At 43.4% G+C, this 16,355-nt stretch overlaps 1 long non-coding RNA gene across 1 annotated transcript in view; it reads left to right on the top strand.

Annotated features, from left to right (window-relative positions):
- LOC132356674 (uncharacterized) overlaps positions 1 to 10,806 on the top strand; it is a 29,050-nt gene extending 18,244 nt beyond the window's left edge. The window contains exons 2-3 of the long non-coding RNA XR_009499973.1: positions 9,591 to 9,722; positions 10,696 to 10,806. This is a non-coding gene — a long non-coding RNA (uncharacterized LOC132356674). The remainder of the gene's footprint in view (positions 1 to 9,590; positions 9,723 to 10,695) is intronic.
- The last annotated feature ends 5,549 nt before the right edge of the window (positions 10,807 to 16,355 follow it).

The raw sequence follows: 16,355 nt of genomic DNA on the forward strand, positions 1-16,355 counted from the left end.
ATGGATAAATAAGATGTGGTACATATATGCAATGGAATAAAACTCAGCCATAAAAAAGAATGAGATATTGCAGTTTGCAGCTACATGGATGGACCTAGAGATTATCATACTAAATGAAGTAAGTCAGGTAGAAAAAGACAAATATTATATGATATCACTTATATGTGGAATCTAAAAAATAATGCAGATCAATTTATTTACAAAACAGAAACACCCTCAGACATAGAAAACAAACTTATGGTTACCAAAGGAGAAAGGGGAGGGGGAGTGATAAATTAGGAGTATGGGATTAAATTAGGAGTAGAGGACCCACACCACTACAGTATATGTAAAATAGATAAACAACAAGGATTTACTATATAGCACAGGGAACTATATTCAATATCTTGTAATGACCTATAATGGAAAAGAATGTGAAGCTGTACACCTGAAACTAATACAATATTGTAAATCAAGTATAGTTAAATTAAGAAAAAAGAAATTTTAAAGAAGAGAAAAGAGAAGACACTCCCTACACAGTCATCAGAGACTTATCCCCAAAGATTGGATAGGGAATTGTAATGTTTGTGCAGACCCTGGGAGGATTGCTATGGGAAATCAAACCTAAAGTGCCTTTGGCTGGGTGTATTTGGAACAGGAGATCACAAATGGCTTATAGTCCTAGGAGGTCTGAGAAAGTCGTGCAATTATCCCCTGGAGCCAGATTCCTCTTGTTCACTCTCAGCACTGGTTGGACAGTCTCAGTGGAGAGAATGTCCCACATATATGGCTCAGGGTGGACTAGAGGATTCTATGTGCCCAGGGCGTGTCCAGTCACCTAACCTCCCTCTATTTCCACAGGGTCAGGGTCCGAGACAGAGGAGGAAGAGAACTGAGGGGAACAGTTTGCACAAGATGGAGCACTGAGAGCTGTGGCAGGCATTTACCCAGGGTCTGTGTGGTTTAGGTGGGACTCACAAGTTCATCTGAACTAGGAGAGAGGGTGAAAGGGGAAGGGTCGCCAGTACAAGCATCAAGAAGGCAAAGCTGAGGAAGGACAGAGAAGCCATGGGACCCCAGTTTTCCAATTTCCAGACCCACATCTCATAAACATCAGTCCTTCACGAGGATGTGGGCCTAATCACCGGGAACATGCAGTGTGCTCTAAGAGAAAGAAGGGTTCCTTGCCTATGGTCACAAGGAAGACGACTATGACTATTATTGCTAATGAATAATATATGAACACCTCCATTTGGGAGATAAAAATGTGGAAAACATGGAGGTGTGTATGCTCGTTAGCCCACAGTGATCAGAAGTTCAGTTCACTCCATAATTCCAAATCATGATTGCAAATCCAAGTCAAACCTCTGCATACACTCATCCTGAATCATTCTGACTCCCTCCTCCACGTGGGGTCTCCAGCAATATCACTCCCTCAACTCTGACTTTAGATGGAAAACTATTTTATTATCCCTTTACACAAACACAGCTAAATTACATGAACACACCGTAATTACACAGCTAATAAACCTACTCAGGACTGTTCTTCCCTGTGACACACTCTGTTCACCTTGATTGGACTTACAAGACAAAAAGTTAAATGTCTCAAAATGATGGAGAACAAAAAGATAAGACCATTTAGGAGGGTTATTTGAAAATAAGATTCTTCATTTATTCACTCATATATAATTGGATTTCATTTTAGTTCAGTTGTATAAATTGTAGTTTTTCATAAAACCTTGGTCCAAATGCCAGTTTGGATTGGGGAGAAGAAAGTTATATCACTTAGGAAAAGTAACCATTATCTTTTCCCTAATCTTCAACAGACACAATACAACATGTATAGCTGCTGCAACATGGTACACATCCTATGTACTGGAAAAATGCTAAGATATAATTACACTTCTGAACACTTGGTCAAGGCTTTACATGCCATTATCTCCCTAAGTTTCTAAAACATTATAAATTGTTTGCCATCATCTGCAACATGACAGGAATTTTTAGGAAGTCTTTGTGCATGATTTTAATTCCTAATCCCTGGCTATTTAGACACGATGACAAAATATCAAAATCACTAAAAATGATGGGACACTTGAAATCAAACAAGAGATCCTGGCTCAATTCATGTCCTGGGATGAAGGCTGTACGACATCCACGGGCCCCCGGCAGTAGGGGCAGGTGAAGGACCTGGTCAACCACTCATTGATGCAGTTCAGGTGATAGAAGTGCTCGCAGGGCAGAGATCTGATGGAGTCCCCACACATAAACTCCAACCAACAAATCACACACTCCTCCTGGATCTTTTCTTCAAATCCATCTGTTCCGTACACTCCTTGAGGCAGGTGCTTTTTAAGGCTGATTCTTTGAGCTAACCTCACTTGTTCCTCTTCCGTCAGCTGTGCTGCTTGGTGAAGTGGGCTGGGTGTTGGAAGATGGATGGGATTTGGAACTTGTTCCGGATGTGGTTCCTGATCCCAACGTCTCCTCCCGCCTGGGCCCACCCAGCGGGATGGAGACTCAGGAACAGAGCTGTCATCCAAGATGCTGGATTTGAGGCAGTTCCCCATCTTTCAGGCCTGGGTGTGAGATCTGTGCACCCTTCTGATGGTCCTCTCTGCAGGAGTTTCAACACACCTCCTTGTTCCTATGTCTAGAGAAAAAGAAAAAAGTTTTATTAAATGAGATCCCTGCTTGCAGAGTTCCATAGAGAGGCTTCATTGAGCCCCACGATAACCCTGCTGATTTTGAATCCTTTACTGAGGGAACCAATGTTGTGAACAGGGGTTTAGAGAGCTTTAGTAACGTGACAAAATTGCACGGCTTGGAAATGGGTCATCTGGCCTTTCAATTTTGGTCTGTTTCCCAAACTCAAATTTCTCAGCAGGATTGTTGTGAGGGGTACACGCCACACCTAGGTTTCACCAGGAATCATCACCTCTCAGGGAAGGACTCAGAGGCCCCACCATGGAATCCCAGCCTCTCCCCTTTCAGCTCATCTCACAGAATCACTCCCCACCCAGGTTCTCCTACCACCTGGGAACCTGCCGTCCACCACCTTCCTCGCTGTACCTGCCTGTTTAATCCACATTTACTCACTTCAGTAGAAAGACCAGCGATTCTCATGTCTGTCTGAACTTTTACCACCTCTGCTGATCAAGACACTAATCCCAGGGATTATGGAATCCTGACCTACCAACTCTAATTGCATAGTCATGTGCTACTAAAATTAAATGTTTTAGGACATTACCTCCCCTACCAAAATGAAGATGTAAATCAGACTCCTCTATTTGGCATTGTTAATTAATGGTTCTACCAGACCTTTAGGGGTTGATCTTTCACATGCCCTCAGAGAACCACACAAATACAATTAGGTATTGCTCTCATCCCTACACGGAGACCTATTAGCATTCTTCGTCCACACATACACTCTCACACCATACAGTTTCTTTCGGTCTTGGTTTAAATGTTAACTCCTCAAAGGTCCCTTTTCTAAATCTCAACCGCAGTTAGCCTTCCTCTTTCCCTCCCCTTTGTGTTAAATATAATTCTACTATTCATTTAGGCAACTCATTTATTTATTTACTGTGCTCTCCACTGGTATAACTGCAAAAAAATATTACCTGAATTCTAAGGTTAGGTACAATTCCCTGTGACCATGACGTAGAAATTATTAATCTAGAAAACTTCCATGTCCATAACAACCGAACCAACCCTCAAGGGGCCTACCCCAAATTCTTGTAGACAGATTATGTGATCATTTTTCAATTAAAATTCATTTTTAAAATAAATGACATTTGTCCCTTCTTGTGAAAATTATCTTCATTATTTACCAGAAATCAAATGGATGGAAAATCCAATGAAGCCAGTTCTTTCCTGAGGTTGCTGTCACCACACTCCAGAGCTCAGAACTTCTTTCTCTACACAAAGCACTGCTCTGATGTGAGTTCTCTTTTTATGCAGTTGATAACCTCATCAATCATATAACCTCATAAACTATAATCCCATCAACCATCTAACCTCTCTCACCATGTAACCCAAAGGACACATCCTAAGTAACTTGAGTGTATGTCAAGATAAATCCAATCAAGCATTCCCAGTGACAAAATATGTCCCCCTGCTTAGGTAAATCATGTAGATACAACTTTTAAAAACTGACCAAGTCCTCTAGTTCTGCACTTCTTCTAAAGGTCTCAGAAGCAAACTTCCTGTTCTTTCCCAGAGGTTTCACTCTTTTTGAGGTTTTTTTTTTTTTTAATTAATTTATTTTTATTTATTTTTATGGCTGTGTTGGGTCTTCATTTCTGTGCGAGGGCTTTCTCTAGTTGTGGCAAGCGGGGGCCACTCTTCATTGTAGTGCGTGGGCCTCTCACCATCGCGGCCTCTCTTGTTGCGGAGCACAGGCCCCAGACGCACAGGCTCAGTAATTGTGGCTCACGGGCCCAGTTGCTCCACGGCATGTGGGATCTTCCCAGACCCGGCTTCGAACCCGTGTCCCCTGCATTGGCAGGCAGATTCTCAACCACTGCGCCACCAGGGAAGCCCCATGTTTTTGAGGTTTTTCATTGTTATCATTACTACAGCACAGAATCTGCAGCAAGAGGATCCATACTGTTCTCTATTTCCTTTTTTCCTTTTTTCAAACTATTTGTTCCAGCTTTATTGAGGTGTGATTGACAAACACTGTATATACTAAAAGTGTACAATGTGATGTTCTGATATACATACACATTGTGAAACGATTCCCTCAATCAAGCTAATTAACCTATCCATCACCTCACAGATTACTGTTTTGTGCGTGTTGAGATCTACTAATTTAGCAAATTTCAAGTGTACACTATTTTAAACTATAATCACTATGCTCTACATTAGACCTCCAAAAGTTATTCATCTTACAACTAAAAAAGCCCCATATTTCCTCCACCTCAAGCCCATGAAAACCATCATTTTACTCTGTGTTTCTGTAAGTTCCACTTTTTAAGATTCCACATATAAGTGATATTATGCAGTATTTGTCTTTCTGTGTCTGGCTTATTTCACTCAGCATAACATCAGCTATGTTCATCCACATTGTTGAAATGGCAATATTTCCTTCTTTTGAAAGGCTGAATAATATTGTGAATGTATGCATACATGTACACAACATCAGAATGTATACATCTCTAAATGAATGTTAACTCATTAGAAGACTAAACCACACTGAAAGTCAACAAATTGATTTTACTGAATCTATTAAATCCAGTGGTAACTGGTCAACTGAAATACCTAGCTGACCTTAAACTGTGTTAAAAAATCATTCCTTCCAAATATAAATCTCCTTAAAATGTATTTATGTTTGACACAAATTACGTTTTGGTAAATCAGTGAGGTTGGTGAGTGGGAAATTTGCTATATTTGGTAAATTGAGTTTTGACAAATTCATTTTCTGTGAACTTGTACACAATATAACATACAGTAGTTCTGATGGAAGATGTCTGCACCAATACACTTTTTAAAATAGGATCAAGTTATTAAAGGACTACTTTATTTATTCTTATCAAAATCATAATCTGTAACAATCAGAAACAAATAAACATAAAGATAGCAATGTATGTGATCTGATTTATTTGTTTGTGCTCTTCCCAATTCTGCTTGTAGCTCCCTAACCTGTTTTAAAGCAAGGCACCTTGCTCATGGTCATACTGTATTCCATCTAAATGTTGATTGTATTGATATTCTTCCATGGATAATGTCCTACTGTTACTCTAAAATTACCACAGACTTGGTGACTTAAAGTAACACAAAATTAGTCTCTTACAACTCTGTACCCGGGAGTCCTAAATCGCTTTTGCTACATCAAAACCAAGGTGTAAGTAGGCCCATGCTACATCTGGAGGTTCTATGACAGAAAGAGATCACTTGGGGGCAGCAGAACCCACTTTCATTGAGCTCATGGTTTCTGTCAAACAGGAGAAATAATGTAAGGAAACTATCAAATTTAATGTAGATATTCGTTAATTGAGGTTTAAATTAAATTAAATTAATGGTTTGCCAATGGTGTATTTTTTGTTTATTGTAAATATTGCTTATTTCAAGAATGATGTTCTAGACTAGCTGGTCATGTTGATTTCTTGTGTAATCCAACTAAGCCATAGTAACAATATTAATTTTTCTTATTTAAAAAATGAAATGGACTAGTATTTATATGTAGTCATTATTCTGAAATGCTGACTTTGAAATAACTAAAAGCAAGATAGGGCATAAATATTCATCTGAAGAACAATCTGTCATTCGAGACAACTCTTATTTTTGTTCATTTAAATGTCTGTAATGTATATGTGACAGTTGGTTTTTCTTTTTTGTAATACAAGTGCCTGAGTTAAGCTTTGATTGTTGAGGCATCCACTTCAAATAGGCAGCCACTTCAAAGCTGCACCTACGGTGACTTAGAATATTTTCCAGGGGCTCAGACAGGCAAGATGCCCTCCCTGAGTTTCTCCTGAGGAAAAAAAAAAAAAAAAAAAAAAAAACCCCAGTCCAAGCATCTGGCAGTGTACTTGGAAAGTTTCTGGAAGTTCCCTGGGGGAAGTGACTGTGGAGCTAACCTGGGAGCCAGAGAGCAGCAGTGTGTGCTTTGGGAACCCTCTTTCATCTTCAGGAAATCAGACAGTTCTTCACGGATCAAGAAACTTTATTCAATGTTTTATAACAACAACAACAATAAAGATAAGGAATTATTGTAATAATATTCAGGACATGGGCAATCTTGGGAACTCCCATGCCAACCCCAGGAAGAGATCCCTATAGGGCAGACATAGAGAGACCCTGTTTTAGAACCAACCAGCCACAGGAACCTCACGGAATTTCAGGGGTTGAGCCAATTTTCTGATGGCCTGGGTCCCTGCAAAGAAGGCAGGGCCCAGATCCACCTGCTGCTCAAAGGCCCCCTCTACTAGGCACTTTAAGTCCTCATGATGGCCTGGTTGCCTTTCTTGTTCTTTACCTAGCCTCTTCAGGTCCAGAAATTTCAGTTCACATATCTCAGCTGGTGCTCCTCATCCAGCAGGGGCGACAGTAGCAGCCTGAGCTGTTACTGAGTTCACTGAGTGATTTAGAAAATTTGATGGTAGGTCACATGACAGGTTGTCCCCTCCTTGCCATCCAGTCCAGCACCAGCCTTTCTTGGACACCGAAGGGGTTGAAGAACATTCCCAGAGGCTCAGGAGGGCCTAGGATGCCTCCCTTGAGCCTCAGTTGTTTTTAAAGCCAGATTTCCAGCCTCTCTGCTGAATTTTAGAATCCTGAGGAGGCTCATGTGGGCAAGGATGCCCTCTGCAGCTTTTCCAGGAAGGTAACAGCACCTTCTGTGCCTTTGAATTGTTTTAGAAAATTATGTGAAGTCTCTGGTTAGTCTAAGACAGCCTTCTGGGTCTTTAAGGCCAGCAAAACAGTTTGGGGGCCCTCAATAAGACTTGTAAAATTTTCCAGATGCCCAGGCAGGGTTTGCCTCTGGAAGGAGACTTCTAATATTTCAAAAGGCTCATCTGACAAACAGGCCTCAAGGACTACTGCAGGGGGACTTCCCTGCTGACACAGTGGTTGGGAGTCCGCCTGCCAATGCAGGGGACATGTGTTCAATCCCTGGTCCAGGAAGATCCCACATGCCATGGAACAACTAAGCCCGTGCGCTACAACTGCTGAGCCTGTGCTCTGGAGCCCGTGAGCCACAACTACTGAGCCCACGTGCCACAACTACGGAAGCCTGTGCACCTGGAGCCCCTGCTCCGCAACAAGAGAAGCCACCGCAATGAGAGGCCCGTGCACCGTGATGAAGAGTAGCCCCCGCTCGGCGCAACTAGAGAGCCCATTCAGAGCAATGAAGACCCAATGCAACCAAAAATAAATTAATTAATTTAAAAAATATTATTAAAAAAAAAAACTGATGAAGGTGCTTTCACGTAAAAAAAAAGCTACCGCAGGAACCTGGGAGAACTGTGAATGTGTAGGTATGTTGAGGGACCTTCCCTTATCTTCAGTCAACCTGACACCTAGGTGAAAAGAGAAACTCTGCTCAGTGCTGTATAACTACCACCACAAAAATAATGCATAATAAAAAACCGTAATACTAAAAATCATAATGAGTAACAACATTGATAATGATGATTATCCTAATTACAATAAAAGTAGTAACTATAAAAATGATAATAATTAGAAACCTAGGGAGATTGTAGAATAGAATACAGGCTCTCCTACCTAAGTGACCAGATACTGTTATTGGACCTCATGTAATATTTTGGAGTTTGAACCCTAGGTCTGCACAATAAAATGTGTTTAGAAAGTCATGGATGAGAACAGGAGGGAAGTAAAACCCAAAGGAGGGGAATATGGGCCAATGAGGGATCTCCTGTACCAACCCTGGGAAGAGGGATCTCCCTAGCAGAGGTGGAGGATGCAGGTCTGGAGCCTACCAGTCATAGGATTCCCACCAGAGGGACTTCCCTGGTGGTCCAGGGGCTAAGACTCCACACTCCCAATGCAGGGGGCCCGGTTTCGATCCCTGGTCAGGGAACTAGATCCCACATGCCGCAACTAAGTGTCTGCATGCTGCAACTAAAGATCCTGCATGCTGCAACCAAAAGATCCCGCATGCCGCAACAAAGATCCCACGTGCCGCAACTAAGACCCACCACAGCCAAATATATAAATAAATAAATACTTTTAAAAGAAGTATTCCCACCAGATATCAGGATTCAGGTCAATGGGCTGACAAAGCTTGACCCCAGATTTACATCCAGGATACAGTAACCCCACCAGTAACATACATTAAGCCCCCAGTGCTATCTCAGTTCTCAGTGCCTAGCTTTCTTTCTGCCATCTGGTCAACCCAGGCCCCTTGAGGTCCAGACATCTGTGTTCATATATATCATTCTGGGGCTGTTGGAGGATGTTACTATTGGAGCTCCCAGCTGGCAAGGTGTGACACGAGCAGGCACTAGAGGTTCCTTGTAGCCACATAGAACTTATAAATTTCTTCAATTGATCGTTCTGGTGTGTTGCACTCTCCCTGCCTTCCATTCCAGCCCCTGGCTTTTCTGGGCACCCAGAAGGACTTAGAATATTTGCAGAGGCTCTGGCAGGTGTGGCTCATCCTCTGTGCTCCTCAGTTTTCAGCAATGGTACTTTGGACCTCCTAAAGTGACATAGAAAATTCTGACAATGCTCTGTCAGGTTGAGATACCTTCTACAACCTTTTCAGGAAGATAAGAATGGTTTCTGGGGCTTCCCTGGTGGCGCAGTGGTTGAGAATCTGCCTGTGAATGCAGGGGACACGGGTTCGAGCCCTGGTCTGGGAAGATCCCACATGCCGCGGAGCAACTAGGCCTATGAGCCACAACTACTGAGCCTGCGCGTCTGGAGCCTGTGCTCCGCAACCGGAGAGGCCGCGACAGTGAGAGGCCCGCGCACCGCGATGAAGAGTGGCCCCCGCTTGCCGCAACTAGAGAAAGCCCTTGCACAGAAACGAAGACCCAACACAGCCAAAAATAAATAAAAATAAAGGAATTCCTTTAAAAAAAAAAAAAAAGAATGGTTTCTGCATCCCTGAGTTGACTTACAAATCTTTGTGGTTTCTCTAGCAGGTCAAGGAATACTTCCCTGGGTCTCTTCAGATGGAAAAAGAGATTCCTGGTCCCTGAAGAGCTGTTGTAAAGTGAGCAGAGCCTCACTAAGATCAATGGAATCCTCATCTGGAACTCACCTACTCACAGGTTTGTCCCTGCTTCTGGAGTTGGAATTGAAAAATAAGGGTTTTGCTTATTGAAAAGATACCAAGTGGTATGGCAAGGAGCCTGGGAGACTGTGAATGTATGTCTGTTCGAGAACCCTTGGCAATCATCTTCTGAAAATCAGACATCTTTCTTAAGTAGAGAATCACTAGTCAATGCTGTGTAACTATAACCACACATGAAAATCCATAATAAGAAACTTAATAATAATAAATAACTATAGTGATTATTATCCTTATGACATTAATATGAGGAAGTATAATAATAATACACCTAAGGAGATAAAAGAATACAGACGTCTCTAACTGAATAACAAGATAATGACATTGGGCCCACTGGGTAGTCTGAAGTCTTAGTTCTAGGTTTGTGCTAGGAAACTTGTTCTGCAAGGCAAAGACAAACATCAGGAGGGAAAAGAAAACCAACCTGAGGAGAGCATGGGAAAACTTGGGAACTTGTGAGACACTTAGGAGAAGAGAACTACCAGAGAGAGGAAAAGAGGCCCTGGTCCAGGGTTTGCCCATCCCTGGACACTGGAGTTAGGCCAACCCCTACAAAGACAGGAACCAGATCCGTACCCAGCAAGGAGAAGCCTCGCCTACAACATACCTTATATGTCCAGCACAGTCTCAGCCCTTGCCATCTGGGTGCCCTTCTACCTTCTGCTCTGATCAGCTCCTTTGAGGTCTGACATCTTGGTTTTCATATCTCAGAGGGGCTGTTGGTAGATCCCATTTTCAATGTGCCCAGGCCAGCAGAGGGTAACACATGCCTATATGAACCCTGCAGGGCTTCCTGGAGGACTTAGAAAATTTTACATTTGTTCCTGCTGGTGTGTTGCTGTCTTCCTGCTTTCCATTCTAGCACCACCTTTTCCGGGACACCCTTGGGGATTTAGCTTAGAGTCAGGGGCTCAGAGCAGCCTAAGACAACCTTTTTGCATCTTCATTTCCAGCAGTGGCGATAGTGGTACTCCTGCCTCATCACTGTGTCATGAATTTTGAAACAACAACAACGACAGAAACAAGAGTGTCGTGGGTCTTAATTTCTGGCAATTGAAAGTCTAGAGAAGCACAGAAAAACTTCTTTCTGGAATCCTCTGATGACCACAAGAGTCAAAGAATTTTAAGGTCTAATATAGATAGCAACCTGATATTTGAATCACCTGAGGGTTAATAAATGTTCTTTGATCTGCAAAAAAAGGGGTCATGAAGGTTTTGTTAAAGTAGTATTGATCCTAGGCTCATCCTCAGAACAACTGAAATAATTTCTGGAGTGATGGTATTTCTTACGACTACCTAAGGTTTCCCAATGGGAAAGCAGTGTTGAGAATTATTTAAGTAAATATTGCTTTTTAAGCTCTAATGTACATGCAAATCTCTTAGAGATCAGGGTTTCAACACTAGGAAATTATGATTCAGGAAGTTTGAGAGGGACCAATGAAATTTTATTTTATTTTATAAATGTATTTATTTATTTATGGCTGCGTTGGGTCTTCGTTGCTGCATGAGGACTTTCTCTAGTTGTGGCGAGCAGTGGCTACTCTTTGTTGCGGTGCCGGCTTCTCATTGTGGTGGCTTCTCTTGTTGCGGAGTACAGGCTCTAGGCGCGTGGGCTTCAGTAGTTGTGGCATGCAGGCTCAGCAGTTGTGGCTCGTGGGCTCTAGAGCGCAGGCTCAGTAGTTCTGGCATACGGGCTTGGTCGCTCTGCGGCATGTGGGATCTTCCCGGACCAGGGCTCGAACCCATGTCCCCTGCATTGGCAGGCGGATTCTTAACCACTGCGCCACCAGGGAAGCCCCCGAAATTTTATTTTTAACTTAAAAATGGAAATGCTGGGACACAACATCATTTCTCAGCACAAATAGATTTGGTTCCAGCAATATCACCCATTACCTCCCCCTCCCCGAAATTACATTATTTGTTGACCCTTGTCAAATTGAGAGAAGAATAGAGAAATCAGCAGTGTCTGAGCAAGACAGTATTTGAGAAACAACATGCATCAATTCACTAAAACAAGCTTTACTGAGCATCTCCTGTGTGCTCTCAGGTTTGTTAGGCTCCACTGTGTACAGGGCACTGTGCTGGGGACCTCAATACATTATGTAATTTAATCCTTAATATCCTGGCAGTTAGTAATATTCATTGCATGAAAGGAAGGAAGAAGTGGAAATGGTGGGAGGCGGAAGGCAAGCAAGGACATCTAGGGGAAATTTCAGAGTTGGTGGAAGAATGATACTGTGCTACAAATTCTGCTGTGCTCTGAGACCTTGTCACTGGTCCAGGGGTCTAGAGTCTAGAGTCAGTGAAAGAACCAGGTTGCTGCTGCAGATACTGAACCTGCAAGGGGAGAGTGCTAATTGCAGATCCTCCCCACGTGTGCAGCCTGTTGAGCAGGAACCTCAGTCAGACAGGTGCTGTGGGGAGCCTGTCTCTGGGGTAGCGTCAGGTTCTGTGGAGGCAAGTTGGTACCCTGTGCACAGGAGTGGGCACTGGAGGGACCGTGAGTAAAGGTGAGGTTACTAAAGACTCGGCTCTCAGGGCCTGTTGATCCCCACACCCCCAGCTTCCCTTAGTCCTCAGCACTCATCCTGACAGGAAGGCATCTTACGAGAAATAGTGGCCTAATATCCACAACAGGAGAGACTCAGAACCCAGTACATGTTTTTTGGAATTATGACACTTAAGATGACTCAGAAGCCATCTACCATTCTTTCCTTCATCTGCAAAACTCATTCTTCCTCCAGGAATAGTAGAAGGAAAGGGTTCCTGATTGAGTATGAAGGAGCCAACTTCAAATATTGACTGTGAACTTCCCTCACAAAGAACTGGACATTCTGATCCTTTCTCAGAGGCCCCTGGACAGATGTGGTGGTGAACCACAGCAATATGGGGTATGTGGGTATTTCTGTGTTGCCCTGTTCACGAAGGTCTGTCTTTGGAAATGACTTGTGATTCCCTATGATGGGGGCTCTGGGACCTCTAAAGTGTTTATCTGAGGCTGGTTGTGAAGGTTATCAGCCAACACTCATTGTGTTTATGTTCTTCACTCCCCACTTTCCACTCCTGGATGGCTGTGTTTTCTTCACTTCCAACATGGCATTGTTAAAATATTAAAATAAACGTACAATTCTTCATGAAAAAAATGAGACAAGAGTTGCTGCACAAGCATCCTGATGATCTCAGCAGAATCTCAGTAGGACAAAAGCCTTGCAAACGTTTTCAACACTGGGAAACACCCTATTCACTAACTCCCCTAATGTGCTCATGTCCCCATGAAGGGGAATTGGAATCTCCCTTATTGTATCTGTCTAAACCAAACATATGAACTGCTTCATTTCACCAGGGTTCTGTACTTTAACTCACAGCAAACATCTCAAGCTGAGGGTCCCTTACATATGAGTACCCTCAGGTCATTTGATGGTCACATGTACTAGGACCAGGGGTACCTTGAGGAGGAAAGTCCCCCCACCACCCCAGGAATGTGGAAATAGGTTCCCTTATGTGCACTGCGTTATGTTTTAGAGAGGCCACATCTTTTTCAGGCCATCCGACTGACTCTCATCAAGATGTGTTAGGTATGGCTGAATCTCTCCCCTCAAAGGAGTAGTTCTTTAATGAGGGGGCTTTGCAAAGGAATACCTGGAAAAAAAATTTAATTCTAGTAATAGTAAAGAAAACCAATTAAATTATACTTCAAAGCACTGTCACTTCCTTTTACCCTTCAGCTTTCATTGGACTTAATTCCCACATTAGGAAATAGAGTCTCAGAGATGTGGTGGGGAGACACTGTCGTCACTCAGACACCCACTGCATGTAAACATGAACACACAAGCTTTGACGTGGAAGGTGGGTTGGGGGAATGGACAGTTCGTAGAGGCAGAAGTATAGTGCTTGACTCCTATGACAAGAGGGCGTGTCTGAAGTGTCTAACCCCTGGGTCTGTGGGTCCCCGCAGTTGTCACAGGCACTGCACCCCCTTGTCCCGCCCTCAGGGAGAATGCCTCATCCTGAAACGCCCGGAGGCCAGGCAGCAGAGTTCGGGTCATTTCCTTTTCTGCTTAAAAGCACTCCGCGGTCCTTGCCGACCTTCCCGCATTTGGTCTTTTTACCGTCTCCTGCCTCGTGCTGTGCCAGGTCCTCACTCAGGACGTGGACTCTCACCCTTCGCCTCCCATCACCCATCCTGGCCCTCAACGCAGCCCCAGGACACCACGCCCTCCCTGGCCCTGGGATTCTGCAGACCTCAGTCCTCGGGAGAGGACTAACCTGCTCATCCTTGTCTTCATGGAGCTGGGCCCTGTACCTCCACAGGTCTCCCCTTCGCGGTCACTGCCTCTGGGAAGCCCCTGTATACTGGGAAAAAAATGCACAAGGTGAGAGTTGTGAGCTGTGTTATTTGGGGCAAAATTAGGACAATAGCCCGGGAGACAGCATTTCAGATAGCTCTGAGAAACCGCTCCAGAGAAGTAGGGGAAGGTCAGTGTTATAAAGGATTGCAGGGAAGGGGGTATGTGCAGTCAAGCACACCTTCTGGCAGAGGCTTGCTGCTCATCACAAGGAGCAGAACAGCTAACTATCTGAAGACCTGTTCTGCCAGTTTTCCCCAGAACACAGAGTGCCTCCTTCCTCATCTCCATCCTGATCTCCTTTCAGGGCTTGTTGAAGGTCAGCAGCTGTAGCGGTCTGTGACTTAGTCCTTATAGAGGCAGATGACATGTGCCGATTTTTAGTTGGCACCCCTGAGCCCTGGCTAGGAAAGGTGACTGGCCCTGTCCTGTGACACCCGTGTCCTGTCCCAGATCCCATCCCACTGGCGGTGCCTGCCAGGGTGTGTTTACATTCCTGAACAGGTGGCATCTTTATTCCATCCCTCTGAATATGGAGGTGAAGGGCAGGGGAGGGGGAAGGGGGAAGAAAGACAAATGGAGAACCAGGGAGACAGAGTGAGTCAGGGAGGGAGAAAATGAGAGGGTAACATAGAAGATGGAGGAACAGGTTGGTCTGATGGACTTTATCTAGATACGAGAAGAGTCAGACGGTGACCTGGGCAAGAAGCAGTGTGTTAAATGAAAACAGACAAAAAGGGTATCAGCAGAGAGATGGAGTAGGACAGAATAGGAAGAGAGTAAAAGAATGATAGATCTCAAATTCATTACAGTGTTTTAAAAATTATTTCTCTTAAATTTATTGTGTCACTTTCAGATTATATGTCATTTTCCACTCTTTATCGTATGCTGAAAATATTCTTTTGAGCTTACTAAATAATATTATTCTATTTCAATATGCACTTGGTAAGCATATCGACAAAACTTTTTTGGTATTAACAGTCAAAATCTTGTTTAACCAGTTTGTCTAATAATAATTTTCATTAATTCCCTTACGCAATCTTTTAACTTAGTGGTCTGTAAACTGAAGTTTCCCACTAAGTCTATAAGCTCCCTTTATCCTTCCTTTGTAAATGTTCAAGGACTGACAGAATTGTACCTGAATTTTGTTCCAACAAGGCCCATCTGTTCAGGATGAATACACTGCATAGAGGTGTTTACATAGCTGGCTTTCCTTCATGATTTCCAGTGATGGTAATTTGTTCTTAATTGTATATTTTCTGATAGTTTAATGTAATGTTCTAGAAAAGAGATGTTAAATACTTGAGATAATTATTAAAACCATAGAAGAGAAGGTACTCTTGTTTGAGAGTATGAAATACGGTCTATAAACTTTAGATGTAGGAGTGATAGAGTAAACCCTGCCCTATTCCGTTCAGGCTACATTATTCCTCTGAGGCTAGTGGTTTCTACATTCTACTGGCTTCTCCCACTGACTTCCTTGCCTGTCCAACACAGGCACAGAGTTCCCGGTCAGTTGGGTAGGGGAGGACCAAGATTTTTTAAACTAAGCATAGAACATAAATATCTCTCCCATTTGGAGGGGACACTTGGCTATGTGAACTGAGCCTGGAGAATGAAAAGAAGAATGCTATAGTGGATGAAGGAGCTAGGAATGGGTGGGACACTGGGAAGCTTAGAATTAGGATAAATGAAAATCTTTGCCCATCCTTTCCTGGAAATCCTATGTTCATCAGGTACTAGAAGTGTCTTCGATGTCTCCAACTTCAAGGGTAGGTCAGTCCCTCCCACACACCCACTGCTGCCAAGTAATATGTGGGTTTCATCAGGATAGGACTTTCTGAAGGACGGAAAAACCAAACTGCAGGCTCCACGTAGTTTACTGACCCTGAATTCCCAGTTTTTAGTGGACAGCAGACGACTGTCATATCCACAAGTGAATTCCTCCTTATCTGTATGGTTGTGTCACAGGAAGGGGGTATGCTGAAAGGCATATTTTCAAACACCCAGGAGTGACTTAGATCTTGCCTTAGAAAGCTCGTTTGAAATGAGGAGTCAGGAATGCTTCTTAGGAATCATCCTCTCTGTTGGTTGTTACCTTCTCTTCCTAAAACGCTTCCCCTCCCCCACCCCAGGACCTGCTAATCTCTAACTCTCATGTATCTTACCAACACATTTGCTCACAGTCACTCATGGCCTTCCCTAAGCCCTCTTCCACCTCAGGATAGATTCCATCTTACCATGACTTGTGAACTGGCTCCATTTGG

The sequence above is a fragment of the Balaenoptera ricei genome, chromosome 21 (assembly GCF_028023285.1).
Source record: "Balaenoptera ricei isolate mBalRic1 chromosome 21, mBalRic1.hap2, whole genome shotgun sequence".
Lineage (NCBI taxonomy): Eukaryota > Metazoa > Chordata > Mammalia > Artiodactyla > Balaenopteridae > Balaenoptera > Balaenoptera ricei.